Source organism: Geospiza fortis, unplaced genomic scaffold (assembly GCF_000277835.1).
Source record: "Geospiza fortis unplaced genomic scaffold, GeoFor_1.0 scaffold229, whole genome shotgun sequence".
Classification (NCBI taxonomy): domain Eukaryota; kingdom Metazoa; phylum Chordata; class Aves; order Passeriformes; family Thraupidae; genus Geospiza; species Geospiza fortis.
The window spans coordinates 1,701,268-1,725,723 of NW_005054357.1; the positions used below are offsets into that span (position 1 = coordinate 1,701,268).

The 24,456-nt window shown below is 37.3% G+C and overlaps 1 long non-coding RNA gene across 3 annotated transcripts in view; it reads left to right on the forward strand.

Annotated features, from left to right (window-relative positions):
* LOC102035063 overlaps positions 1 to 24,456 on the forward strand; it is a 61,517-nt gene that overhangs the window by 31,179 nt on the left and 5,882 nt on the right. For all 3 annotated transcript variants that reach the window (XR_004082037.1, XR_004082038.1, XR_265385.2), the window contains exons 3-4: positions 4,642 to 4,760; positions 16,196 to 16,319. This is a non-coding gene — a long non-coding RNA (uncharacterized LOC102035063). The remainder of the gene's footprint in view (positions 1 to 4,641; positions 4,761 to 16,195; positions 16,320 to 24,456) is intronic.

Genomic DNA, 24,456 nt, shown 5'->3' on the forward strand with positions numbered 1-24,456 from the left:
GTCTTTTTTTTTTTCATATGAGAGTTGTTCATGTAAAAACAGTCTTCTTATACTGAACAATATTGATCATTCCTTGAGAGCTGTTTCATCTGCCCAGTACAGTGAGCATCTAGCTACAGAAAGGTCTCCATTCAGAAAAGCCAGATTGCCACCACACTTTCCAGATACATTTATTAAGTGTCTTGTACTTGACTATTTTCAGAGGAAAAAAACCTAACAATACAACCCTTTTTCTTTCTATATTTTCTGGTCTGTTTTCACAAATAGTCTTAAAAGGGCTAAAAATAGTTTTTGCCATGAGCTAATGAGGCTATGCATATTTTTTCCATATCAGAAAGTGATGAAGGATCTATAAATAAGTTACTTAAAGACCCCAAAAACCATCCCAGAACAATCCTTTTCCTTTTCTCAACAGCAGATAAAGACTTCCTTTTAGAAGCAGAATAAACATTAGTTGCTTTGTTTAGACAGCTTTTAGGTCAGTGTTGCCAAGCTAGAATTTGTCTCAATTTATATTAACATAAACCTGTGGCCTATTTTTGATCTCGTTTTTACATCATGAATGAATACCTCCCAATCTATTTCCTCTATGTTTATTTGTATTCAAGACAAACTCATCATTTCAGATGTGTGGTAGATGAATTTTTAAGTGTTGCCATCTCAATACTACACTAACGATGCTGTTAATAATATTGCTGCATTGAAACGTTGCATCTGATTTGAGGCACACTCAAGCCCTCTGCAAACAATTATTCATTAAATACATTTGAAAACTGTTTATGAGATTCATACCATAAATCTTTAACAGACACAAAATTGATGCAGGCAAGCTGAGTACTCATTTTTTTATCAGAAATTAGTTTTAGGTGGCATGGGGCCTTTGTCTGATGCTTTTACGTGAAACAAATCAATTGCCATTTTGCATTTTCACACAAGTCTGAGAGCATGAGAAAACAGAAGAAGAATTCTAAAGGTTAAACCCCATATTCAGTACAGTCTCTCCCCCGCCCCTCTGTTATAGTGGGTATTTGAGGAGGTTCTTTACATCTCCTCCCACACAGTTTCTCTGCCTCATAAGCAGAAAGCAGCTGCTGGTTCTTTCATGTCTAGCGGTTAGTTGACATTTACCAATAGTTTATGGTTTTCATTCTACCTTAGCAAGGAAAAGAACTAGAATATCAGCTTTAAAGACTGAATACTAAATCCTTATATTTCTAATCCCCTCCCCACCCAAAACAGGAGGTGCCTGCAGCCAAGACTTTTGGTGGGCCTAAAGGAAGGGGCAAAACCAATCTGTGAACCAGCACAGAGAATAGGACCAATGGGTCCTGGCTTTACTGTTAAAATTCTTTCCCCTGGAAAACCCCTCAATGCAACTCTTGACCAGTAGTGCTGATTTAATTTCCCTTTCAATTCCACTTCCTAAAAAACTGCTGTGTACAATGTTGGTTACTTGACAAACAATATATGACTTGACAAACTTGGCAGCATTGTTTAGAAATCCATAAAAAGAAAGAAAAATCTTGCATTTATATCTAGGATACGATGGTAGAGATGGGAGTAAAGAGAAGGGTCTAGGATACATCACAGAAAACACTATTTTCCAGAGGAAACATACAAAGAAAGATGATATGTCCTGAAAACACTGCCTAGCACACTCATGTGAAACGTTACCCCCCCCAGTTTAACTCCCCCATCCAGGCACAAGCACACAGGCTGTGACACAGTCCTCACATCTGACTTCACTCCCAGAAAAATGCACTGATATGGCTTCGTTTAAGGTTTGTCTTTCTGAAATTTGTCTTGAAAATAATGAAAATTATCATTTGTTAAATACATGAAATTAATATATCAAAATACAGATGAAGAATAGTACTGTCCTGGCCACTGTTTCAAAAGTGGAAGGCTCTTGCTAAAATAATTTTCAGATTTCCAGGTTTTTGAACTCATAATAAACAAAATGTAGCCAGAGATACCTCTCTTTTAGGGCAAGTTTATACACAGGGGAATCAGGAAAACAGAGGTGATCTGATAAGCAAAATTTCCCCCAAATCAGAAGGTTAAAAATGCCATATTGTAGTTGTTAACAACCTGCTAAAACTCCCAGTAAACCTAAACTCAGAAGTCAATTAGCTGGTAAAACTGTGTTCATTTCATGGACTTTTTCAGGGCAGAAATACAGAGTAGAAAAACCTTTTATCTGATAATATTTACTAACAAAGAATTTTAAAGAGGTAACATTAACAGGATTGCTGTAGATGCAAAAAGGAACTTGGAACAGGCAATTACTGGATGGTTCCAAACTTTACCTAATGTGTTTAAAGCCACAAAAGTAAACTATCCCAGACAGCTCAGCACACAGACCGTGCAAAAAAATGCCAGACTGTTTTTTCCAGGTGTAGGTCAGGACATTTGAAGATATCTATGATTGAACTGGGTTTCTTCCTAAATCAAGGCTTCCATGACTGAACATTATAAAGGCAGTTATAAAAGCCATACTGGCTCCCAACATCCACAGGAACTCAGTAGTGCAGCAGTTTGTTGCACACGTGTTTAACAGGCAGCACTAAAAGCTATAAAAACAGGTCAAAGCAAAATGAAAAAGTACTTGAAATGAAGAATTTCACATCGATAACAGGAAGAAAACATGGAGACAACCTTTTCTGCAGGTCAGCAAGCTAAAAGTAGTAAGGGAAAAAGCAGTTTGCAGCAATCCACACACAATAGGTCTTGAGCATTACTTCTTTTTATCATGTATTGCACCTACAGGGCACTAGATTTTTCTAAACAGCAACCAAAGCATACTTTCAAGTCCATCCAACAAACATCTGAATGAATGACATAGCAGACTGAAATATTTCAAAGAGATCAAACATACACCAATGGCTACCTCTTGTTCCCTTGAATTAAAAGTGAAGAGCAGCTTATCTGGAAAGTAGAATCTAATTTTAAAATATCTTTTCTAAAGATAAAGGAGAAAAGCACCAATCTTTAGGCAAGGTGGGAAATCAGCTGGAGATGGACTGCAGTGTCTGTTTCTTTTTGCAAAATAGTGATTCAGAAGCACATTCAAAACCACATTTAAGTGGTAAACATTAAAACATGAAGTAATAAAAGTGAGGATCAAGGGAGCATGATCCAAGGATCACCTTTCTTCCCTCACTGATAGAAGCTTTTGGGAAAATCAGATATACCTGTAATTCAAGTACATTAAAAAAATGATCTGGAGTATCTTAACACACTTGCTTTTAGACAGATATTTGACTGATTTCAATTAGCATTTGTACTTCAAAAGAGATGATGTAAGTCAGAGCAGCTAAGATTTTTTTCATGTTTCTGTATGAATGGAAAAGAGATCTAGACACATCAGACTGTGACACAGACACATCACACACATCTTCCATAGAGAGTCACTGTGGCTTTATGAAGAGGGTTTTTTTTCCCCCTCAAACTTGTTTACTTCTGTTTGGTTTTGAATTTTTTAAAAGTCTCACATTTTCAACATTAGCTCTAGTTTTCCACTATGCATAAATAAAGTAAAATAAGTACACCTACAAGTGCACAGACAGCAAGGTGTTTCTTTGCAATACTCAGTAGAATAAACAAAAGAATTTTCCATGGCTCCAGAGCTCTTCAGCCACAGCATCCTCCTTACATACAGTTGCTTCAATTTCATTACTTAGAGCAAACTGTATCTCTATTATACTTTTCTCATTACTGGACAACATGAGCAATGGATCTATGCATTACTCTTAAGACTGATCAGAAAATAATATTCCTTTCTCAGAGCAATAAAAAGATTTTTGAAATTTTATTATTAGACTAAAGGGAAGTATGTCTAAGTTATTTTAATTTTCTTTTGGGAAAAGGAGCTTATCATAAAAGAAAGAGGAGAAGAAAATGTAGGCAGCACGAGCACTTTCCAGATAGATAATCTGATCATCAAGACTTTCACAGAAAATATCAGAAACCCAGGTTTCCAAGCCCTTCTCCAAGACAACAGAGCTCTGACATTCTGGATGCACACCAAAACACCAGGCCATCAACCCTTCTAGGGCGGCAAGGGAGCTTTTTTTCCTTTCCTCAGACAAAAGACCTTCCCAGAAAAACTTCAATTAAAATATTTATTTTTTCAAAACCTCCTGCATTTTCCCCACAGAGGAAAAAAAATATTAAGTTTTCAAGATTTAGTTACAGTTTTGCATAGAACTGCAATTGCAGGGGAAAACCAACAGAATGAGAAAAACAAAAAAAACTTCTATAAAGTTCTGGTAATACCTTTAATCATATTACAAGCTTAATGCATTACATTAATTTTTTAAATTAACACAGTTGGACTTTTAGATCAAACAAAGAAGGAAAAAAAAATCTACCCAACAAAAGCATGTTATAAAAACACTGCTGCTCAAAACAGGTCAAGTATTTTCTTGTGCCTGAAGACTAACAAATGGGATTTTCCATAAGGTAGTCATTAGGTGTTTTGACTTTATTTTTGTTACTTTTTTAAATGGTAATATATAATTTCTACCCCTCTATTTAATATACTCTAATCTGTATTCCTGGGAATAGCAATTTTCTTAAGGCACTTCTTTTGCCATTAGTTGTGATAGGATTGCTTTCTCTCATGTTTGCATTTTGCAGACCACAAGACTCAGAAGATCACTGTGGGAGAAGGACACTGGGCCTACCCATTCTGTTGATATGACACAAAGTCCAGCCCAGTTTGGTATTCCTTCCGCCCTGAAGGACTCCCACATCAGGTAGTAGAAGCTAACTTATTTCTTTGCTGTTGAATGACTACCCATTTTTTCCCCAGCCTTCCTCCTTAAGCAAAATTACCATTTTAATATTCTGGAGAACTTCTAAATTGCTGCTGTCCAAGGGCCACAATAAGATGTGGGAATTCCACCCAGTCTGAGGGAAGAAGGGGGCTGGTTCTGCAGACACCCACACCTTCCCTTTCTCACAGAGCCAAGGAAAGTCCATTAGAACTGACAGGGCATGCAGAGCACAGGAGAGAGGGCTAATTGAGTTTAAAAGCTGTGTAGCTGCAGCCTCATTTAGGAAATGCCGCCAGGCTTGCTCAAGAGTTTAGTAATAAACCTAGTCCACAAAGCAAACTGAATGTTCAACTCTACATGCCCAGAAGGGAGAGAAGATCCTTTTTTCCACACTCCTAAGCTCATGTTGTTAGCCCCTCCAATCTTTCTCCCACAAAGTAGGATTCTGGGAATCATCACCATTTTTCTTATCCTGAAGGCAGAACTGCATACTGTTAACAGTTTCTATAATCTTGATTACAAATTTCTATTACAATAAAACATCAGTATCATCACATGAAATCAAGAATCTGTCTTGCTAAATTTTGCTAAAAAAAAGTCACTTTCAGCCTAAGCCAATTTGGAAAACAGAAATGGCAACAGAGAGTTTCAGAACAGAAAAAAATTCACATTTGATCTTTTCTGTCACAAGTGGCAACTATAGTTGGTACATGACAAGATTTCTGCCCTAACCAACTGATCACTAAGGCATTTAAATAATCTGTAGAGATGATTTAAAATGGGATAACCCACAACCAGAATATTCAGTATTTAATGGAGCTATTAAGTGTGGAAGGAACCTGGGATCAGCCCCCAACTCAGTCATGAAAACATTCAAGAAATTTGAACAGATGCACATTTGACCATAGTAGGACATATTCTGAAATAATACCAAAAATATGGGAACAACTTCAATTGAAGGTGTTCTCACGTGCTTTGTTCTTACTGACTCCAAGCTTTATTCAGCTTTTAGTGTCCTATGAAAACAGCTCCATGAAACAGCAGAAGAAACACTGAAGCTGAACATCCAGAAACTCTTACATGGATACAAAATGTAATCGCGACTAGAGCAAGAACTTGCACGATTAAATTGGAGGGTCTAGAGCCCAAGTCCATCCAGGAGAAACTGAGGGAACTGGGGTTATGAAGTCTGGAGGCTCAGGGGAGAATTTATCACTCTCTATAAGTACCTTACAGGAGGCTGCAGCAGAGCATATCTGAGTATCGAGTGTCCTTTTTTCCCAAGTAACGAGTGATAGGATAAGAGAAAATGGCCTCAAGTTGTACCAGGGGCCATTTAGATTTGATATTAGGAAAAAATTCTCCACCAAAAAGCCTGTAAAGAATTGGAAAAGGGTTCCCAGAGAAGTGATGAAGTCACCATCCCTGGAGGTACTTAAAATACATGCACACATGGTGCTCTGGGACAAGATTTAAGTAGTAGACCTGGCAGTGTTAGGTTTGCTGTTGGACACAATGATCTCACATGCCTTTTCCAATGTGAATTATTAAATGAATGACAGGTTCAAATCACTGGCTGTATTACCATGTACGCTGGTTTAGATAATGGCTAATTCCTTCCTTACATGACACTTAAAATGTCATAATTATATTCTTAAATCCAAGTGGTTCTTGCAATCACCTGGGCCATATGAATGCATTTAAAGACTGAAATCCATAATAGAGTTTCCTTCCTAATGTATACACACATTCCTACAGCCACAGTGAAATTATTTCTACAGATACAGCATTATCAGAGAGCCAAATTGTATCCTTGCTGTCCAACAATTACAGCACTGGTCCACAGAGCAAAACAGGAACATCTGGAATTCTGTTCTTGTGAGGGCAGCTGGGACTGCACTGCTACATCAGGAAATGAACTGTGCTCAGGTTATAAAATATACTTGGGGCTGATCACAGAAAACTAACAACCATCCTGGTATTGAAGAAATTACTTGTGTACAAGGTATAGGGGAAAATTTGTCAAAGTGCATAGTGTATTTTTCTGACATGGAGAAATTGTGCAGATTCACTTTGTATTTAAATCCCACTGAGTGTGAATAGCTCCCTTTCAGTTCAGAAATTATTTCCTAAGTAGGAAAACAGTGTGATAACTAAGACTGATTTTGCTATCACTAAGGAGAGTTATTTCACTAACTCATACTCTGATCTAACTACAACCAAGCTTGGGTAAATGCTATCTATTACTTCTCTCAAGGTCTGCTTTGGTTTCATCTTACTCCTCAGAGTTTGTGGCAACAAGTGCAAGACAAATTATTAGCTTCACTTCAGACAAAACTGAAAAGTACTGATTGCAGTAGCCAGGAATAGTGGCCTACATAAAATCTTTCTTTATTAATATTATTGAGTGCAGTGGTTTGAAGTGGCTTGGGTTTTTGTTAAGGGAAAAGCCAAGCAGGCTGGGCCAGCACTGAACCCACTACACTGAGAAAAAAATAAACAAAGACAATTGCTTTCAGTTGGCCAATCGTACCATTTTGTATTTTATTGACTGTTCTGATCAAGATTCCTTTCAAGATCAAAACATTCGTAAGATTCCATCTTTGTACATATTGGCATCAGTATTTTGGAAGAACCTGAGTTGTTCTATGAACAACTGCACAGGTTTAATAGAAAGCCATTTTGATGATCACAGACTTGAAAGACCCTGTTTCTATACACTTGAGACACACTAGATAAAGAACATGCCCAATAAATTACTTCTGCTAAGATGCAAAGTTGCTAAGTTAATACAAAATTAATAAGAATAAATTAATTATTCTTCTTCAAATCTATTTACCTTCAGTATTAAGTAGATCCATGTCTACTCCAGATGCTTTGAATATTATGTATTATTTGTTTTTAAGTGAGAAAAGAAAGGCATATCTAACTACCCAAATTCAAATTTGAGACTTGTACTATAAAGAGAAACCACTTTGCTGAAACTCCATACCTATGCCTTTAGCAACTTTTAATATTTTGTCATAGCTCATGGAGTATAAGTTGGCTTTAAGTTTTGTTAACACTGCATGAGTATTTTGACAAGAGTTCATCCACTTAGCCAAAATTAGAAACAGCTATGTATTTACATGGTATAGTACCCGACTACACAGTGAAGCAGTTTAAATGGGGAAAAAAAAGCCTCAGTGAGATTTACAAAGGCATTTGATCAGGATAAAGAAATAATGCAACTATTGTAGCAGTCTCCTGTTAGAAGTGGTGGAGCACTTTAAACAAGTTTTACTTACACAGCATTTCTTCTTCTCTGAAATATGCTCTGAAAAAAGCTTCACAATTAACATATTGTATACATTTTGCAAGGTTTTCCAAGCTCGGGAACTGTTTCTGGAAAGACTCACTCCAATTTGGCAAATAATTAGAGCAAACATTACACCAAGGTGCATTAAATGTTTGACATCTGTGAGGATACAGAAACATGTGCTTACACACAGTTAAATTCAATAAGAAAAACTAAGTCAAATACAATTTTAAATGGGGGCATGAAAGAAAAAGGGAAGAAGAGAGCAAGGGAAAGGACAAGAAGTTTAAGCGGTAGAAAACATTACAACAGCCAAGTGGAAACAAATGAGATATTATAGCTGGGGTTCAGTCACAGGACTGTGTGTAACTCTGTTACAGCTGAACACCAAGAGCTTCTGGTGAAACTAGTGCTGTGTGTGACTTCAGGAAAAGGATAAAGAAGCATATTCAAAAGACAACGAGCACAAAGAAAACACAGTCATGACTACTGACAATAGCGAATTCTGTACCGAATGTGTGAACAGGACATGAGTGAGGCAAAATAGAACCAGCCCCCTTTGCCTGGGATTTTTGCAGTGACACAAGCCAAGCAATCTAAACAGAAAATGTCTGTGCTAGGAGAAGAAGACATAAAACACTACAAAAACAAACTGCTTTCCTCATGGAAGAATGGTAACTTTGGACAACATCTGGCATTACAAGTTCAAAGGGTTATTTCATCTGCATTTTAAGTACAGACCCAGAGATTTTACAGTACTCCTGTCTCCACACTATTGTTTTGTGTGCCATTAATGGCATTTAAATTATAGACCTGCTGCAGCCATGTAGTCAAAACACCACATCACCCGATGAGACGCTGTATTATAATGTCAGTGTGTCTGTGTTTTAGCTGCGCTTTCATATACTCTACTTCTCTTCAATCACCCTTTTTCTCTGCCAAAGGATAGATACAAGAGACAAGTCTATCTTTAGCTTCACAAAAATTTCTTACTCAGGCAGCTGCAACACTTCATTCATCACATACCCAAGTCTCCTGTTTACAGCAATGAAATTTTTAGATGTACAAATAGTACAGAGGCAGATAAAAAAAATCATGGAGAACTTCAAATGAAAATACAGGATATGGCTAGGGAGTCAGAAATAATGTGCTTCAAAGCAAACTAATTTCTAAAATACATCAAGTGGCATTTCTCATTTCTTTTGGGTTATTTTGAGTATTGGGTATTTTTTGTATTTACTTCCAGTGAAGTACTTAATATTTACTGAAATACTGTTTCCCAGAAGCATAATACTGTATGTACTGACCTTTACATACAAATATCGATTAAATAACAACTTATTCTTTGACAGAACCTTAAAAGAAAATATATTGACATTTCTAAACAGTTGCATGACTAAATCTGAAACACTTATTTTTCTAAATCATACAAATAAAAAGCTAAACTGGTCATAGCAAGTTACTAAAGAGCTGGGTACCAAATTCAGCATTTTAGCCAGCATTTAAAACTTTTTTCAATCTCAAAAGTCTCAAGCAAGCTATTTCAAGGTCACAAAATTCCTGGGGGGTGTGTGGGGGGACATCTGCTCCCATAAGCTGCTTGTAGCCCTCAAATGGACAACCTCCACTTGAGATGAAGTATTTACATATGGAACAATCTTCAAGATTCCATTATTTCCTACTTTCTGCATGTGTAATTCATCATTTCAAGCACTCAGATTCTCAAAGTATTCACATTAAGAAAAAAATGCACAATATTAAGTTAGTCAGCTAATTTTATTCTGTATTGGCTTATTTTTAATGCCATATGCAAACCAGCATTGATTTTTTGCTTATTAAAGGCATAGTCTCAATTCAGAAAAGCTAAATATCAGGAATTCATGAAAACTTTCATGCATGTTCTAAACTTGCCAAGAACATCTAGGGCAACTGAATATATTTAACAGTTCAACTAAACTTTTACAATTGTTTCTGCTGAGCAGGGGAAGACAAAGCAGCCTACAGTTTTCTTCAAAATCTTGAAATTACTTTAATTTTTTCGAAATGAAAAAACTTTTACTATCTTAGTGATGTAGCTTCTTTATTTCTTTGTTTTCCCCCTCAATATGATGTGATTTCTCTCCTCCTACACTCCATTTTCAATATCATCCCAAGTTACAGTGATTTGGCATTGGACAGAGGACTGTGAAAGCATAACAAAACTCCATCCAGCTTTTCACTCATCCTTTCTCACCTTCAAACCACAGCAAATGCCACCCCACTGCAGGCATTGGAGAAAGTCAAGCATACATAGGAAGATCCCAGATGTTTGGGGCTTTTTTCAAGTGTCAATAATCAAAAGGATATATTTGCTATTCCTGACCTTTAGAACAGAAAGCTCAGTATCATTCAGACACAGACACTATGGACATAAGTGAGGTTGGAAGGGACCTCAGTCCCTCACCTAGTCCAGTGTGCTACTCAAACCCAAGCAAAACCTGGCCTTACCCTGTGCTGGGTGACTTGTCCAAATCTGAAGTATTATCAAGATGGAAGATCGCAGCCTCTCCTCCCATGTCAGTAATAATAGAAGGCAAAATTTTATATATTTACGTGATAAAAAATGTACATAGGACCTTATATTAGCCAATGACTGAATTGGAAGAAATGCACATTTTAGCTGTAATATTTAACTATTCTTTGTGACATGTATTCTCCTTTGTGGCAAGAAACAGCTGCGGTATGTCAGATACTACCCATGGTAACTACTGCAAAATGCACTCAATTTACACTAGACCATTAGATAATGGCATATTAGGTGACTTGGCACAATCACCAAATCTTGATATGGATGATCCTTTGCAGATACTCTCAGTTTTTTAATCTGACCATATTTATCAATGCCCCACTAATATTTAATTTCTCTTTTCAATTAATTTCATTCACTACAACTATCTCAAAGGCTCTTAAGGAGTTGGTGAAGTCAGCCTAGACTAGATTCATTCCAAGTACTGACGGTTTGTTCTGACAATTCACACAGAAAATCCTCCTTGCACAGAAGTACTCATCCTTTCCTAAACTCAGCACAGACATTTCCATTTAACTTCACCAAGAGGAAAGTAAAGTAACATGAGGCCCTTTTCAAAACCTACTTTGAAGACAGAATGTTTAGCCCAGAGCTAGCCCTGGAACAACTAACTGTTTATAGGCTTTTGAATGTGACAATTCCCCCAAAAGAATCTGTTAAAAGATACGCAGTTTGAGTTCTCAAGAACTGGAGATCTTTTGCATAGAGTTTGCCTCCTTTAGTTGATTCAGTAAACTTGATCTCTGACCTTTATATAAGGGTTAAAATACCAGATACTCTCTTCAGACATCTTTTCAAAAGATGTGGTATTGCCAGCCAAACATTTCATTCCTACTCAAAATCAGCTGGCTGTAACCTGTGTTTCAGGTATAGAATGAAAGAACTTGGGAAAAAGTAGAATCCCTTTTACTCTACCCTGTGCTCCAAATTGGGATATGAGGTCCATTTTTAATCTTACTGATATGTCCTGTTGATGAGGCAACAGGAAATTCACTTACAATAGGAAGGGGATTGCATTTGAACACAAACCAAGTGAAAATGATCAGTACCCTCTGCATTCCTCCTTACAAATCACAAGTCCAATGTTAGAGTATATATTTCCAAGCTTTTCAGGGATATTAATAATTGAATGCATTCCATTTTACTCCCTGTTATATTTTTTAATATCTTTTTCCTTTTAAATTGAAGGAAAACACCATTTTATTATACAATTTAGGATGTATCACAAAGAAATGGGTGTACTACTTTTCTAGTACATGAGTTCTTCAATACTTGTATAGAAAAATCTAAATTAAGTGTTTAAGTCAGTATATTTTCTAGCAGGTATTATTGGTGGAGTGCTGATACAAATAAGCCTTTACAAAAAGCAATACAAAAATATTTTTGTTTTCCTCTCAGCATCATAGAAAGTTTTTGCTCTGTGAAGTCCAGCAAACAAACAAAAATATTTGACACTGTAAAAATCCTTCTCCACTCTTGACCATCAGAGAAATCTATTATATTGTGCCTCAAAGACCCTCTTCTATTCAGACCAGTTTACACCTAGTCACGTTCTTAGTGACCCAATTTTGAATTTCCTGATAAAATATTTCCGTGTATTCACGAGTTACAAAATTTTCAGTCATTTCCCTGGTTTCTCCAGATAAACTCTTTCAACCACATCCTCTTATTCCAACTCGCATACAATGATAGCCCGACTGTCTGGAATAGTTAATTTCTACTGACCAAAATCCAGCTGCACGTGTTTAATCATTTCCTTGCACAGTCAAGTAGCAACCACCTATGTTCAGGGACATGTGATGGGACTGAAGGGGACACAAGGAGGTAGAAACTATTCCTCCTGTCCACACTTTTCACTGCTCACCACCACTCAAATCCATAGGGTTGTAGAGAAACTTGCAGCAGGCCTATCATATCTATGATTTTTAAATACTGTAATACATTTAATGATATGAAAATCAAATAAATTTGAGTAAAATTTAAGCTACTACAGTAGAAAGAGTTTGTATAACAATTCAACAATTAATTACTTTTTTAATCAGATGATTAGATATCCTCTGGAGGGAACATGAATTCACATAATTCCATTTTGCTGTTCATCCAGACACCTCTTTTTAAGCTGCAGGTTTGGACAAACATTTTCAATCACATACCTGGCAGATGAAACATTATCAGTCTTCATTATTAAGAGTCTATGTTTGAGTTGAAGAAATATGGAGAGAATACCTGAAGAGCAAAGAAACCAAAACCAACTCCAAAAGAAAAAAGACTTCCCAAACTCACAGAAACATCTATACTTGCATTCTGATCCTGAAAAAATACCTACTATAGGAAAAGCTTTCTGATCATAATTTTCCCAAACATAAGAAAAGCAGGAAACTATGTAAATACAATATGATGAAAATGCCAATCCTAAACAGAATCACAAGAGAACATCCATGAAAATTTTAACAAGAAATTATATAAATAGTGCACTGAATTATCTTCAGTTTATAATTACCAACTAGTCATAAGCCACAGACACATAACCCCTTGCAATGCAATTGCCCAGCTGCCACAGTTCACAACAGAGAGAGCTCCCAAGGCTATTATTTCCCTTTTTCCAGTGCATTTCTGCAACATATTTTTGAGTTTTATCTTCAGAGTCCAGCTGGAAGCATGCTTCTGTTGGCAGCTAGTTTTCCCCTACAAACTCCCTCCCCCATGAAGGGAAAATGCAGAATTGCTGGTGCAGTGGTAGGAGAAGCAGGAAAGTAAAGGGGGAAAATACAATCAAGAAGCAGGAGAAGCATTAGTTCTACAAGACCTGTGTATTAAGCAGCATCTTTTTAGTCATAATAACTCTTCAAATGTGCCTCATCATAAGCTATTACACACCACACCTCTCACAAGAATAGGCATGTTTGCCACGTTTCTGTGCTCTCATTTTACATAAGCAACCTTTGTTCTCCTTGTCTCAAAGTAACGAATGCAAAATCAAATGAAAGTCAGCAAGATTCATACTATAGCACATTTGTACAAGTAGTTTTTCCAAGCATGCCCAAAAGGCATCTAGAGAAGAGTAACTAAATTAATTTCAATTACCTGATCTTCTGAACTATAAACAAAAATCAGCATAATGTTTCAGTACTAAAGCAGTCAAACATGAGTAAGGAAGCTCAAAACTCAGTTCACTTCTTTCAAAGTCAATTTAAAAGGAAAATACCTTAGGAAATCCCCACCTGAAAAGCAAAGTACCTCTTTAATTAGGCAAACTCAAGTTGACATACACAGAGTAGAAGAAAAGTGCACTTTTTGGGGTTCAGCTTTGCAGATAGGAAAGGCTAAAACTCTCTTACACTGAAGGTAAATTATAGCATACAAAATAAAGGCTCTAAAAGGAGATAAACTGTCTTAAGGGTTACAAGTTGCTCCCACTAGTAATTCTCCATATTAATAATCTTTAAACAAGAAATTTCTCTCAGAGCTGTTTTCCAACATTTTATCTCCAGAAAAGAACTTGTAAGATGCAACAAGCCTTCTGGTTTTGTCTGTCTTGTTGACAGATTAATAAACCCTACAGTTTGCTACATATAAATATTATTTTCTTTTATATTCTCAGGTTTAACTTTCAGTGTAAGATTTAGCGAAAAGTTAATTTACATTCTAAAAATCTTTTTCAGACCCTCAAATTCATATGCTAACATTTTCAGCTACCAAAGTCATATGCATAAATACTGGGCTCATGCCTTTATATTTCCAGAATTAACAGTTGAAGCTAAGCTTTTTGATAATGGAAACGACTTTGGGGCTCTGGTTTACCTGCTAAACCTCTTCCTGGAAAACTGTGGAGCTGGAGAAAACACATCCTGCATGTAGATTTCTTGGTTGTGCAGTGTCACACCTCACCCAGGAGCCATCGCTTCAGCAGAAGGAGTAATGTCAACTCAGACCTACGAGGAAAGCACAACACCCAGCAAAGAACACATTAGCTTCCTAGTTAATGACAAGAGGAGTCAACCCACAGTCATGGCAGACATTTCCTAATTAGAAGGCAAAGGGGAAGAGTCTTGGAAATAGGTTAGAGCAACCAAAGGTCTGAACTCACAGATCAGCTAAACACTGCAGTTATCTTCCAAGAATCCATACCCAAAATATCCACAGAGATTTATATCTAGACAATACATAGAGCTACCTAAAGAATTACACACAGAAAAATACTCTCAGAAGCCAGCAGGCTGAAGATAATCCTCCTAAACTATTTGAGGGACTAGTGAGAGCACAGGCCTAGAACTGCAGCCTTTAAACTTTTGCTGGCCTTATAACAACATGGCCAGAAATTCTCTCCTGGAATTTGGCCCTGAAAACACTTCTCAGCCAACTGACAAAGGAGCAGGCACTTGTACTGCCTCTCTCTGAAGAAACCACATATCCACCCAGGGCACAGACCTTGGATTTCAAACCTAAACCCACCCCCAGCTACAACAAGATATTGTGACTGAGGGGTGCTCCCAAATGTTTCCTCAAGAAGCAAAGAGCAATTTAAAGATTGATTTGGCAATAGAGAATACACCTGGTAATCGAAACACCATTTTCCCTCATGTTTAGGATTTGCTCTGATGCCTGCTCAGAGGAGCAGAAAGCAGAGGGGAAGGGAGCTGCACACACTGCCAGCCTGCTGTGCAAGACATGCCGAAGTGAGGCTAGCGGGGCACCTCTGCAGAGGGGGGCTCAGCTCCAGCCTGGCCCAGCCAACAGAGAAGTTGTGTGGCAGATATCTTGTGGGCAGTGGCTTTGGGCTCCTCCATGGTGAGACAAGCACTGAATGGGCTGTTTTAAGCATTCAGATTTTTTATTTTGGTACTGCATGCTAATTAAGCACCTAAGCCGGCTGTGGAGCACATTTAACAGAAATACAGCAGCTTGATCTGTCTTACAGTAGGTTAATTTTGTTATGATTGTTTTAAATGCCTACTAAAAACTATCTGCATATCTTAAGTGTGATTGAAAAATTAATTCTATTTCTTCTTATACAAACAAATGGCTCTTAGCATTTTTAGAAAGGTCCCTGGATTCTATAAAAACTGGAAATGCCACAAAGATACATTCGCAATTATGAATAAATTTGTTTGCACATTTGCCATCAGCATTACTTTTTCCGAGATAATTTCAATATTACACCACTTTAATTTTCAGCATGGCAACTGTGCACAAGCATCATCTGGGCGGTGAATGCTGGGGTAGCTGAACTGCTTTATAGGAACTCTGCTGGGTGGTGTTCTGTGCATGTGCAAGGCAGTGTGATATTTGCCTTGCTTAGACTTGACTGCAAGCAAACCAGTTCTTTAAAACAGAGGAATTTCTAAATTCACAGAGCTAAAGATCTGGCAAGTGAAGAACTAAATGACAAATACCACATCAGCTGAACATAAAAGCATTCCATGTAACAGAAGATACCCACACTTTAAGACTGGAGACCAGTTTAACTCCTTAACCATGCAGGATGGCAAAACATTTGTTACATAACAGCAACTTCACATGGCATTTTTACATCCTGCCATCTTTTCACAGGAGAACAGTAGATTAGACTTCTACCGACTCCGAGAGACGGGGAGTGGAGCCAGCAGCAATATTTAGCAGAGTGACTGATTCCTGGCACCATCTAGCTTCTCTGCAACAGGAATCTGGCAGCCTGGTAGGTGCTTTTCAAAGACACTGATTGAATAATTGATACTAGTGCTATACAAATGCTCAAGACAGCACAAGAAAGAATAAGAAATAAAGTAGTTTTGGGGCTTAAGACCTACTCATTCTTTTTTTCTTCAAATAAGGATTGTGAGGCAAAAATCCTGGGCAGAATACCAAAGCCAAGAGAATGCAGACTCTGTTCATCATTCAGCTTCTGACTATGCAACTCTACCAAATATCTATAATATATATAAAAGTATTAGACAAAAAGAAGCCATAATGCAAGCAAGACTATTAATTGTTCATTTTCATGAGATATGGTATAATCTGAAAAGAACAGATTTGTTTTGACCAGTGGAACTATTCCTAATTCTACTCAGGAACTGCAAAATTCCAACAATTATTTGTAACTATAAGACACTGGGTTTATATTCATTCACTGCACTTAAGGGGTTTTGAATGCCGAAAACTTCAATCCCCCACCACCAGCTCTGTATGGAGAACTGCTGACCATTTGAGAAAAGTAGACATGTTTTGTGCTGAATGTCAAAATTCATTAACTGATGCGATTTACAGCCTTTGGATGCTTGTGCTCTGTAAAATTTTGCAGAAAAACCTTTCCTTGTCAGCATGAGGACATGTTTACAGACTCACACTTTGGCAAACTAGGAAGGAAGACAAATAAGGTTGGTTTATATCCTCAGTAGAGGAGGAAATGGCAGAGAAAAAGAAGAAAAAAGAAAAAAAATCTTTCTGGACTATACCAGACCAGCAAGCACAGTCTCACCAATTTAGAACTTTTCTCCAATTCCCACAGTGTAACTTTCTTTCCATTTGCCTGGAATCACCTGCAGTGTGCTTTAGGAGCTAATCCCCACACATTTGGTTTACTTGGCATAGGCCCAATAAAAGCAAGGATTCTCAAATGCATTGCAAGCCCAACCCACTTTCTCACGTCGTCTTTTCAACTGCATGTGACCACAGCTACTGAAAATAGAAAATTAGCTACATTTACACACAAGTCATACAGAGGAGTCTCCTAGATGGAAAAAATGGAACATAGTTACATGCTTTTTCCTATAATCCACTTAAAGTAATATTTCTCTCCCTCAGGGTTGTAATGTATTCAAGGCAGTTTCTCAGTAAAGAGGTCTAGGGCTATTCTGCTGTCGATTCATTTGTGATCAGCTCTGGTTTTGTGATATCACTGAATAACTGAAATGCAAGAGAGGTTTCGCTGTCTACGTGTTTTAATGTATTTCAAAGATTCTTTATTTAAAGAAGAGCCTTATGTTCTCTTCTCCCTAGATATGTTGGTTTTTTAGACTCCACGTTTTCCAATACTTTTGGTTATACAAGACTAAGAAGGACCATATATTTTTCATGAGATGGGGACATGAGATGACTGAAGATTAAAAAGCCAGTATTTGGTATGGTATGAATAAGAGTATCCAAGCAGAAAGGAATTTCAAGATTTAGATCTAAGAACTCAAATGCACCCAATCAGAACCATAGGCAGAAGTCTGAACCAAAATTTGAAACTACCCTCAAAGTCAGCACCCGTTATTTGAAGACACTTTATACTCGCTGAACAGTTACAGATCAAAATGAAAAAGCAGGCAAAGCAAAATGAGATAACGAGAGCAAAGCAGAGAACATGCTCATAGAGGGCAAAGAGAAATTGAGACATCTGTCATTAACATCTGACTTGGATATCTCTTAATAGGCTTATATTGAGTTCTATGTTATTCAGCTGTGATTACTACAAAAAATGAGATTTTATATCTCAGAATATTCTGGATGGGAAGGGACTCACAAGGATCAGCAAGTCCCACTTGAGTGAAAAACCCATAGGGGATTGAACCCACAGCTTTGGTGTTAGCACCACACTCTCACCATGTCTAGAACTTAAGTATCTTGGGTGATTGCACACTGTTCACCTGAGAGACAAACTGCCAGGAATTGAACAGATTTCTGTGATATTCCTACACTCAGATTTCAATCTTCAGTGATGCTCAAAAGAAAAGCACTGGGATTATCAGAAGCAATTCCCAAGTGTCAAGGAAGGAGAATTTTTTAAATCCCTTGGTCCTTTTGAAATTCTCTGCATGCAATTTCAGAGTAATGTATTGTTTTAAAAAGCCTGGTAGGGAATTCTCTAGAATGCAAAAAGTTAGATTTGCTGATATGCACATATGCAAACCTCTAACTTCTGCATTCTCATGTACCAAAAGGTTGCAAATTTAGCCAAAAAAAAAAAAAAAACCCAAAAAAACCAAAACAACAAAAAAACCCACACAAAAAAAAACCCAAAATAAAACAAAACAAACTGAAACCCATAGCCACCAGAATGTGCTACATTTATGTAAATATTTTCAGAAGACACATTATGCAGGTAATCCAATATAATCATAAAGAGCTGAATGAGATTCTAATCCTGACATTAAAATACCCAAAATAGCTGCTTCGAGATGGAAAAGAAGGCAAAGAACAGAGGAGACAGTTAAACTGCTAAAAGCATTATAGGAACCTTTATATTTTATATTCAGGTGGAGTTTATCATGAGCAGCCCACTCTCTTTTGGCACTGAATAATTCCCAGCATTTTCATATCACATCTCAGATACACATATCAAAGACAACTTTCTAATCTTGCAAGTGTGCTTAGAGCAAAAAATACCAATAAACTCCCCCTTTCTCCCTTGTCCTTGCCTTACTGGCCAATACTTTTTGGTTTTATCAAATATCTGAAGAATTCTCCTCCTAGACAGAGGAGAAGACTGAAAGAAGGTAACTGATTTGCATGTGCCACCCATCATGATTTTATAAATTAAGATCAATTTTATATATATGTATTTCTCAATAACAGGCAAAATTGCAGTTCTAGACAAAAAAGTGTCTAGAATCTGCTACTTTTATTGGCTTTTCATATGATTTTTACATTAGAGAAGAATCTAGATCTCAGAAATCATTTGTCCTCAAATTCTCCCAGTTTTTACCACAAAAGTATGGTGAATCACTAAGTATTAGAGCTGTTTGTTCTCCTTCTTCACCTCATTGTGTTTGACATTAGATTAGTAGTGCTGTGAACACCATGTGGCAATAATACTGACCTCAAGACAGGGACCTTCACGTGCCAAGAAAAAAAAATCTACATTTCACAACAGGAAAATTAAGTTTCAGAAACATGAGACTGGTTGTACCTTTCTTTGCCCATATTCTATTCTTCCTTCCATCCTAGTCACTAATTTATTTCTTCTTCAGTCTTGTACTCCGTCTCCCAAACATTCAGTGACAGCTTGTAGAACCTTAAACCAGTCTCAGTCAATAGGTTGAGGTCAGCTGCCAGATCCATGGGATCAGAAAGATCAGAACACATTTGTCCAAAGTCCAAGTGCAGTGCCTCATTCAGACAGCTATGCTGCCTGCTAGTTATTGGGTGGAATTGAAAACAAAAGTTATATTAAAAGACAGCAGGATCATTATTTCTCCTTTCTGCCCCACCTCCTCAAGTGCCTGAGGTCATTTTCCACAACAAAAATGAAAGCCCTTCTTGAAAGTGTTTTTGTGCTAAACAGCAGTGGTTAATTTCTTGCAACTAATTAGTTATTCAAGTGAAAGTATAATGATCCTCCAACATGATTGAAAGTGCTTCAACTGAGTTTCCTGCTAACAGCATACTTCTAGAAAAGATGCAATAAATCAGCAGGGTTATGGAAATCTTTAAACAAAAGCAAGTCTATGACAGGAACCCATTAAAGATACAGCCATGTAATATTTATGCACCTAGCTGACTTGTGCTTTTAACCCAGCACTTTCAGCTATAGCTTTTTAGCACCTGGGTCTTATTCAGTAAGAGTGAAATTCACCCTATCTGCTAAGAGCCAGCACAATGTCTCTGCTTTAGATGTTCAGAGTATAGGGCTTAAGGGATGGAACTTCCCTCCAAATGGAATTTCATCCAGATTTTTCTAAATAAAAATACAAATAGAACACCTTTGAACAGCACAGAAAATGTAATCTGTGAGCCTCAAGCTCCCTGATTACCTTTAGCAAGAAAAGAGGCAGGTACTGGCACAAGAATGGTTTATAAATCCAAAGAGGTATTGATGCAGAAACAAAACTCAGAATAGCCAGTATCACCTATGATTGTTCAGATTATGATTTATGATTAGGAGTGGTTACCACAATGATGATAGGGGATCTCTTGAGACTTTTACAGAAAGTCCTGACTGTGTAAAATGCCATTCACTTACTCCTGAACCTACTAATTCATTTCAGAATTTGTATTTAAATGTGTTGGGTACTGCAGAAAAGCAAGACCCTGTGGTTGAATAATGCATTTTGATAATGTTTGAGGCTTCTGGGTGCTACAGATGTACTGATCTGTTTAAATCTCCAAAACAAAGAGATATTTCCCTCTCTTTTTTTGCATTAAACTATCTGCAGGTATGCTTGCACATATTTTTAAGCTACGCAAGTGCACATAAAGTGAATTGTTTAATTTATTAACTTATTTGGCTATACATGCTTTTCCTCATCTCATTCACTCACTTACTTCATTGCCAGTCTCCCAGTCAGTCTTCCCACAGTTTTAACATTGCCAGCTCCCAGTCAGTCTTCCCACAGTTTTAAAAGACAGAATTTGGATTCACAAACCAATTTGAGCTGAGGACTCAAATACAATTTCCTGGCCTACCTTTCCTAGCTGCAGCAAAAGGCTGCGAAAAAGGGAAACCTTGCTGCTGTGAGGTTGGGACTCTGGGAGGTGGGAATTGAAAGAGAAAAGGAAACCAGACATCACTCCCCCTTCTCACTAAAATCAACTTTGTCCTCACGATAGGTTTTTGGGCCAATGACCACTTTCAACTCACACCTTCTGTTGGAAAAATAAATTAGGAGTCCAGCTTTATTTTGTCAATAGAAAGTTTAAAGTGGTCACTGGAGCAAAAAGCTTTTCAAAGGGTAGCTGAGCTCAACGAGGACAAGGAGGAGGATGTTGAGAAAGCCACAAAAACACAGGCAGATTACAAACCATTAAAGGCTATGCCATTTTTCAATAATAAAGATAAGGCCTTTAGAACTGTTCTGGTAATTTGTATCTATTTATTTCTTTAGAAGAAAATGTATTACTTTAAAAAGCCTCGTCAGAGCAGTAAAAGGTACTTTGTGTTTGTGTGTGTTGGTCTTGATAAAAAAGAGCCACCAGAAAACAGTAAACTAACCAGGCATTTGCTCCCTGAATACATGGGATTATGCTTCGTATTTGTGCTGTAAATCATTGGATCCTGTACAAGTAATTGTACTGCAATGGGTTTTGCTATGCTAAATATTTAAACTGTGTGCCCAGTCCTTCAAAGTCTAAGCTTATTCTGTGTTCAGAGCTTTTTAGAGTTGAGTCAATAGCATATTTGTTTTGAATGGCTGCTCCTAGATAACAGTAACAAAAATCCAAAACTTGTTTACATCATTTAACATGCCTAAGAGCTTAGCCTGAGACATTAAAAAAGCCACACAACAAGCAAGCAGAAAAATGCAATCCTTTAGAATAGTCTCTACTGGTGAAAAGAAGTTACACCATCAAAAAGCAAAAAGAATGTTTTGCCAACTCTGGACCAAGAATTGCTTTGTTTTTAAACTGGAGCAATGACTGGCATAAAAAGACTTCAAGGAATTTCCTCTTCTCCCTGAAGATAGTCATGAGCCTTTCTACTGCCCCAGACTTTGTGTTGTAGTGACTGCAAGGAGAGGTGCCTCTTGTGGGTCCTAAGCAGAAGCCCTTGTTTATCAGAGTGTGCAAAATGTGGAAAAGAGTCAAAACAAAGCAAATCAGGCAATTCCATCAATCCTGGGAAAACTGTTCCCATCTGAGCACTACCTTTGGCTCTAACAGGCTCTAATATCATCTGTGTAGCAAATACCCCTGGCCTATTTTCTTACCTTGAATTGCTACCTTAAGAGCAAGGCTTCACCAATATGTACACACCGACACTCATGGAGTGTTCTACACCTTCTCAAATTGCATTTATGGTCTAAATTCTGTAAAGTAAGGTGATGTTTTTGGGAACAAAGATGAAGCATAATTCCTCATCTGTTTCAAATTACAGATGAAAAATACTGAGGATGTTAGTAAGAAATAGATTAGCAAGCAGAAATTTCACAAAGGAAAAAACCCGCAGAAATGCCAAAATACAATTACAGCAAAGGAAATAATGCAACCAGGCAATGATTTACCATCCACACATCTTTAGAATCACAGTTCTAATTGTTAGAATCCAGTGCAGAGTAGTAGACACAGTATTTGAAAAAAACAAGCCTTTCATATCTCTACACTACCTTGAGAGCTCCTGATACCTAATCTGGAAGCAGACAAAGCTCAAAAAGGTGCCTCTTTTCCAGTGAAGACGTGACTTCCCCTCCAAGGGCCTGGGGCACTGTGCCTCAATGCTAATAGCTTGAGTTGTGTGCAATAGCCCTATATTGTTTATATAGCACTTCACATGTTCAAAGCACTATGAGATATCAGCCATCACTACACTTTTATGAGGCTGTAAGTATTACCCACTAAACATCAGGGTTCAAATGACCTGCTCTTGATCAAAAGAAACTTTGTGCAGCAGGACCATAATTATTTGAATTTGGCAATTCTTGCAGACCATTCCTATGGCAACACAGAATGAAGAGGGGGATGGGATATCAAAGCCGATTGCTATCACACTCTGCGCTGGCAGCAAGGTGGACACATGGAGGATCTCTTTAGCAAATCTACACTCACAGCACCTTTTATAGAAAATTCTAGAAAATTATTTTACAAATCAGGAGCAAAAGTTAAACAAAATGTTTTGAAAGCCCACAAACATGTTTTTCTATACTTATCTATTTAACATATTCACTGTGAAGAACATAAAAGACAACATGCAAATGATACTGAAGTACTCCAGAAATCCTAAAAGGGGATTCTAATTTCATTCTGAAGCAGTGTGGAAGGCTTTATATCAAGATTAATAGGTAACTTAAAAACAAGTCCATTTTCTACAGAAAAAGAACTACAGTCTCATGTGCTATGGCTGACTACAGTAGGACTCAACCTTTAAAAATATAGAATGTTTTTGCTCTCCATTTTTATACATATGTTCTTCCTATGAAAATTCAACTATGCTGACATTTATATCGCTAGTCTCAAAGTATCATGTCTCTGCTCCTGAAAAAGAATACAAACACAAAGGAGATGCTGAAAAACAACCAATCTATCCACAGTATATATGACAACCAAATAAAGGCTTGACATAAATGCTAAACAGGATAGATGCTGAAGATTCTTCTCTTTACAACTGAAACCACTTTATCCAAAAATCGTAACACTGAGATTGAAGACAGAATAAGAAAACTCTTATCCTCTGCCTTTCCATCCTGTGCTCATCCTACCCTACAATACTGTCTTTCCCACCTCTTACATTTTGCCTCTTACACAGCCCTGGTTTCCACACACACCATATGTTTTCAGAGCACAGCTTCACAGTTATTGGCCTTAGAACCTTGCCTGCAGAGTCACGTGGGAAATAGATCATACTACTAAGACAACAATGTAGACCACTACACACAGTCCAGATTCATCAAATAAAAGGGTGCCTGTTTAAAACTATCACAGGAAGGGGGCGGGAAAGAAATTCTCTTCAAAGGCAGCAATGAGTGCAGAGAGAATTACTAACAGAACCTTTTGTGTTTTAGCCAGGTTGATCATGTTGCTGTGAATATTTACCCTCTATCTTACAACTTTCACTTGGCATTTTTCAGGTACAGCCTGCACACAACTCTATGCCAGACTATGCTTGCAATTTCTACTGTTTTGATTAATATTGCCTGAAAAGTTAAATTACTGAAACATTTGCTAAAATATTAAAGTTTAAGTATAACATCAATAGGTGAGCATTACTTCATGGCTATTAATGTAAGAACCAGTTACCATACTCCATCTATTGATCTAAAGAACAGATGTTTGCATATGATTTATGGGCACTGAAATATGTGCATATCTTCCATAAATAGTAATGTGTTCCAGTAACAAAGAGTAGAGAATTGTGATCCATAAGATTGGGAAGTTGCAGGCAGTATTAGAATTTATTTACCAATTTCTTGGCTTTAAAT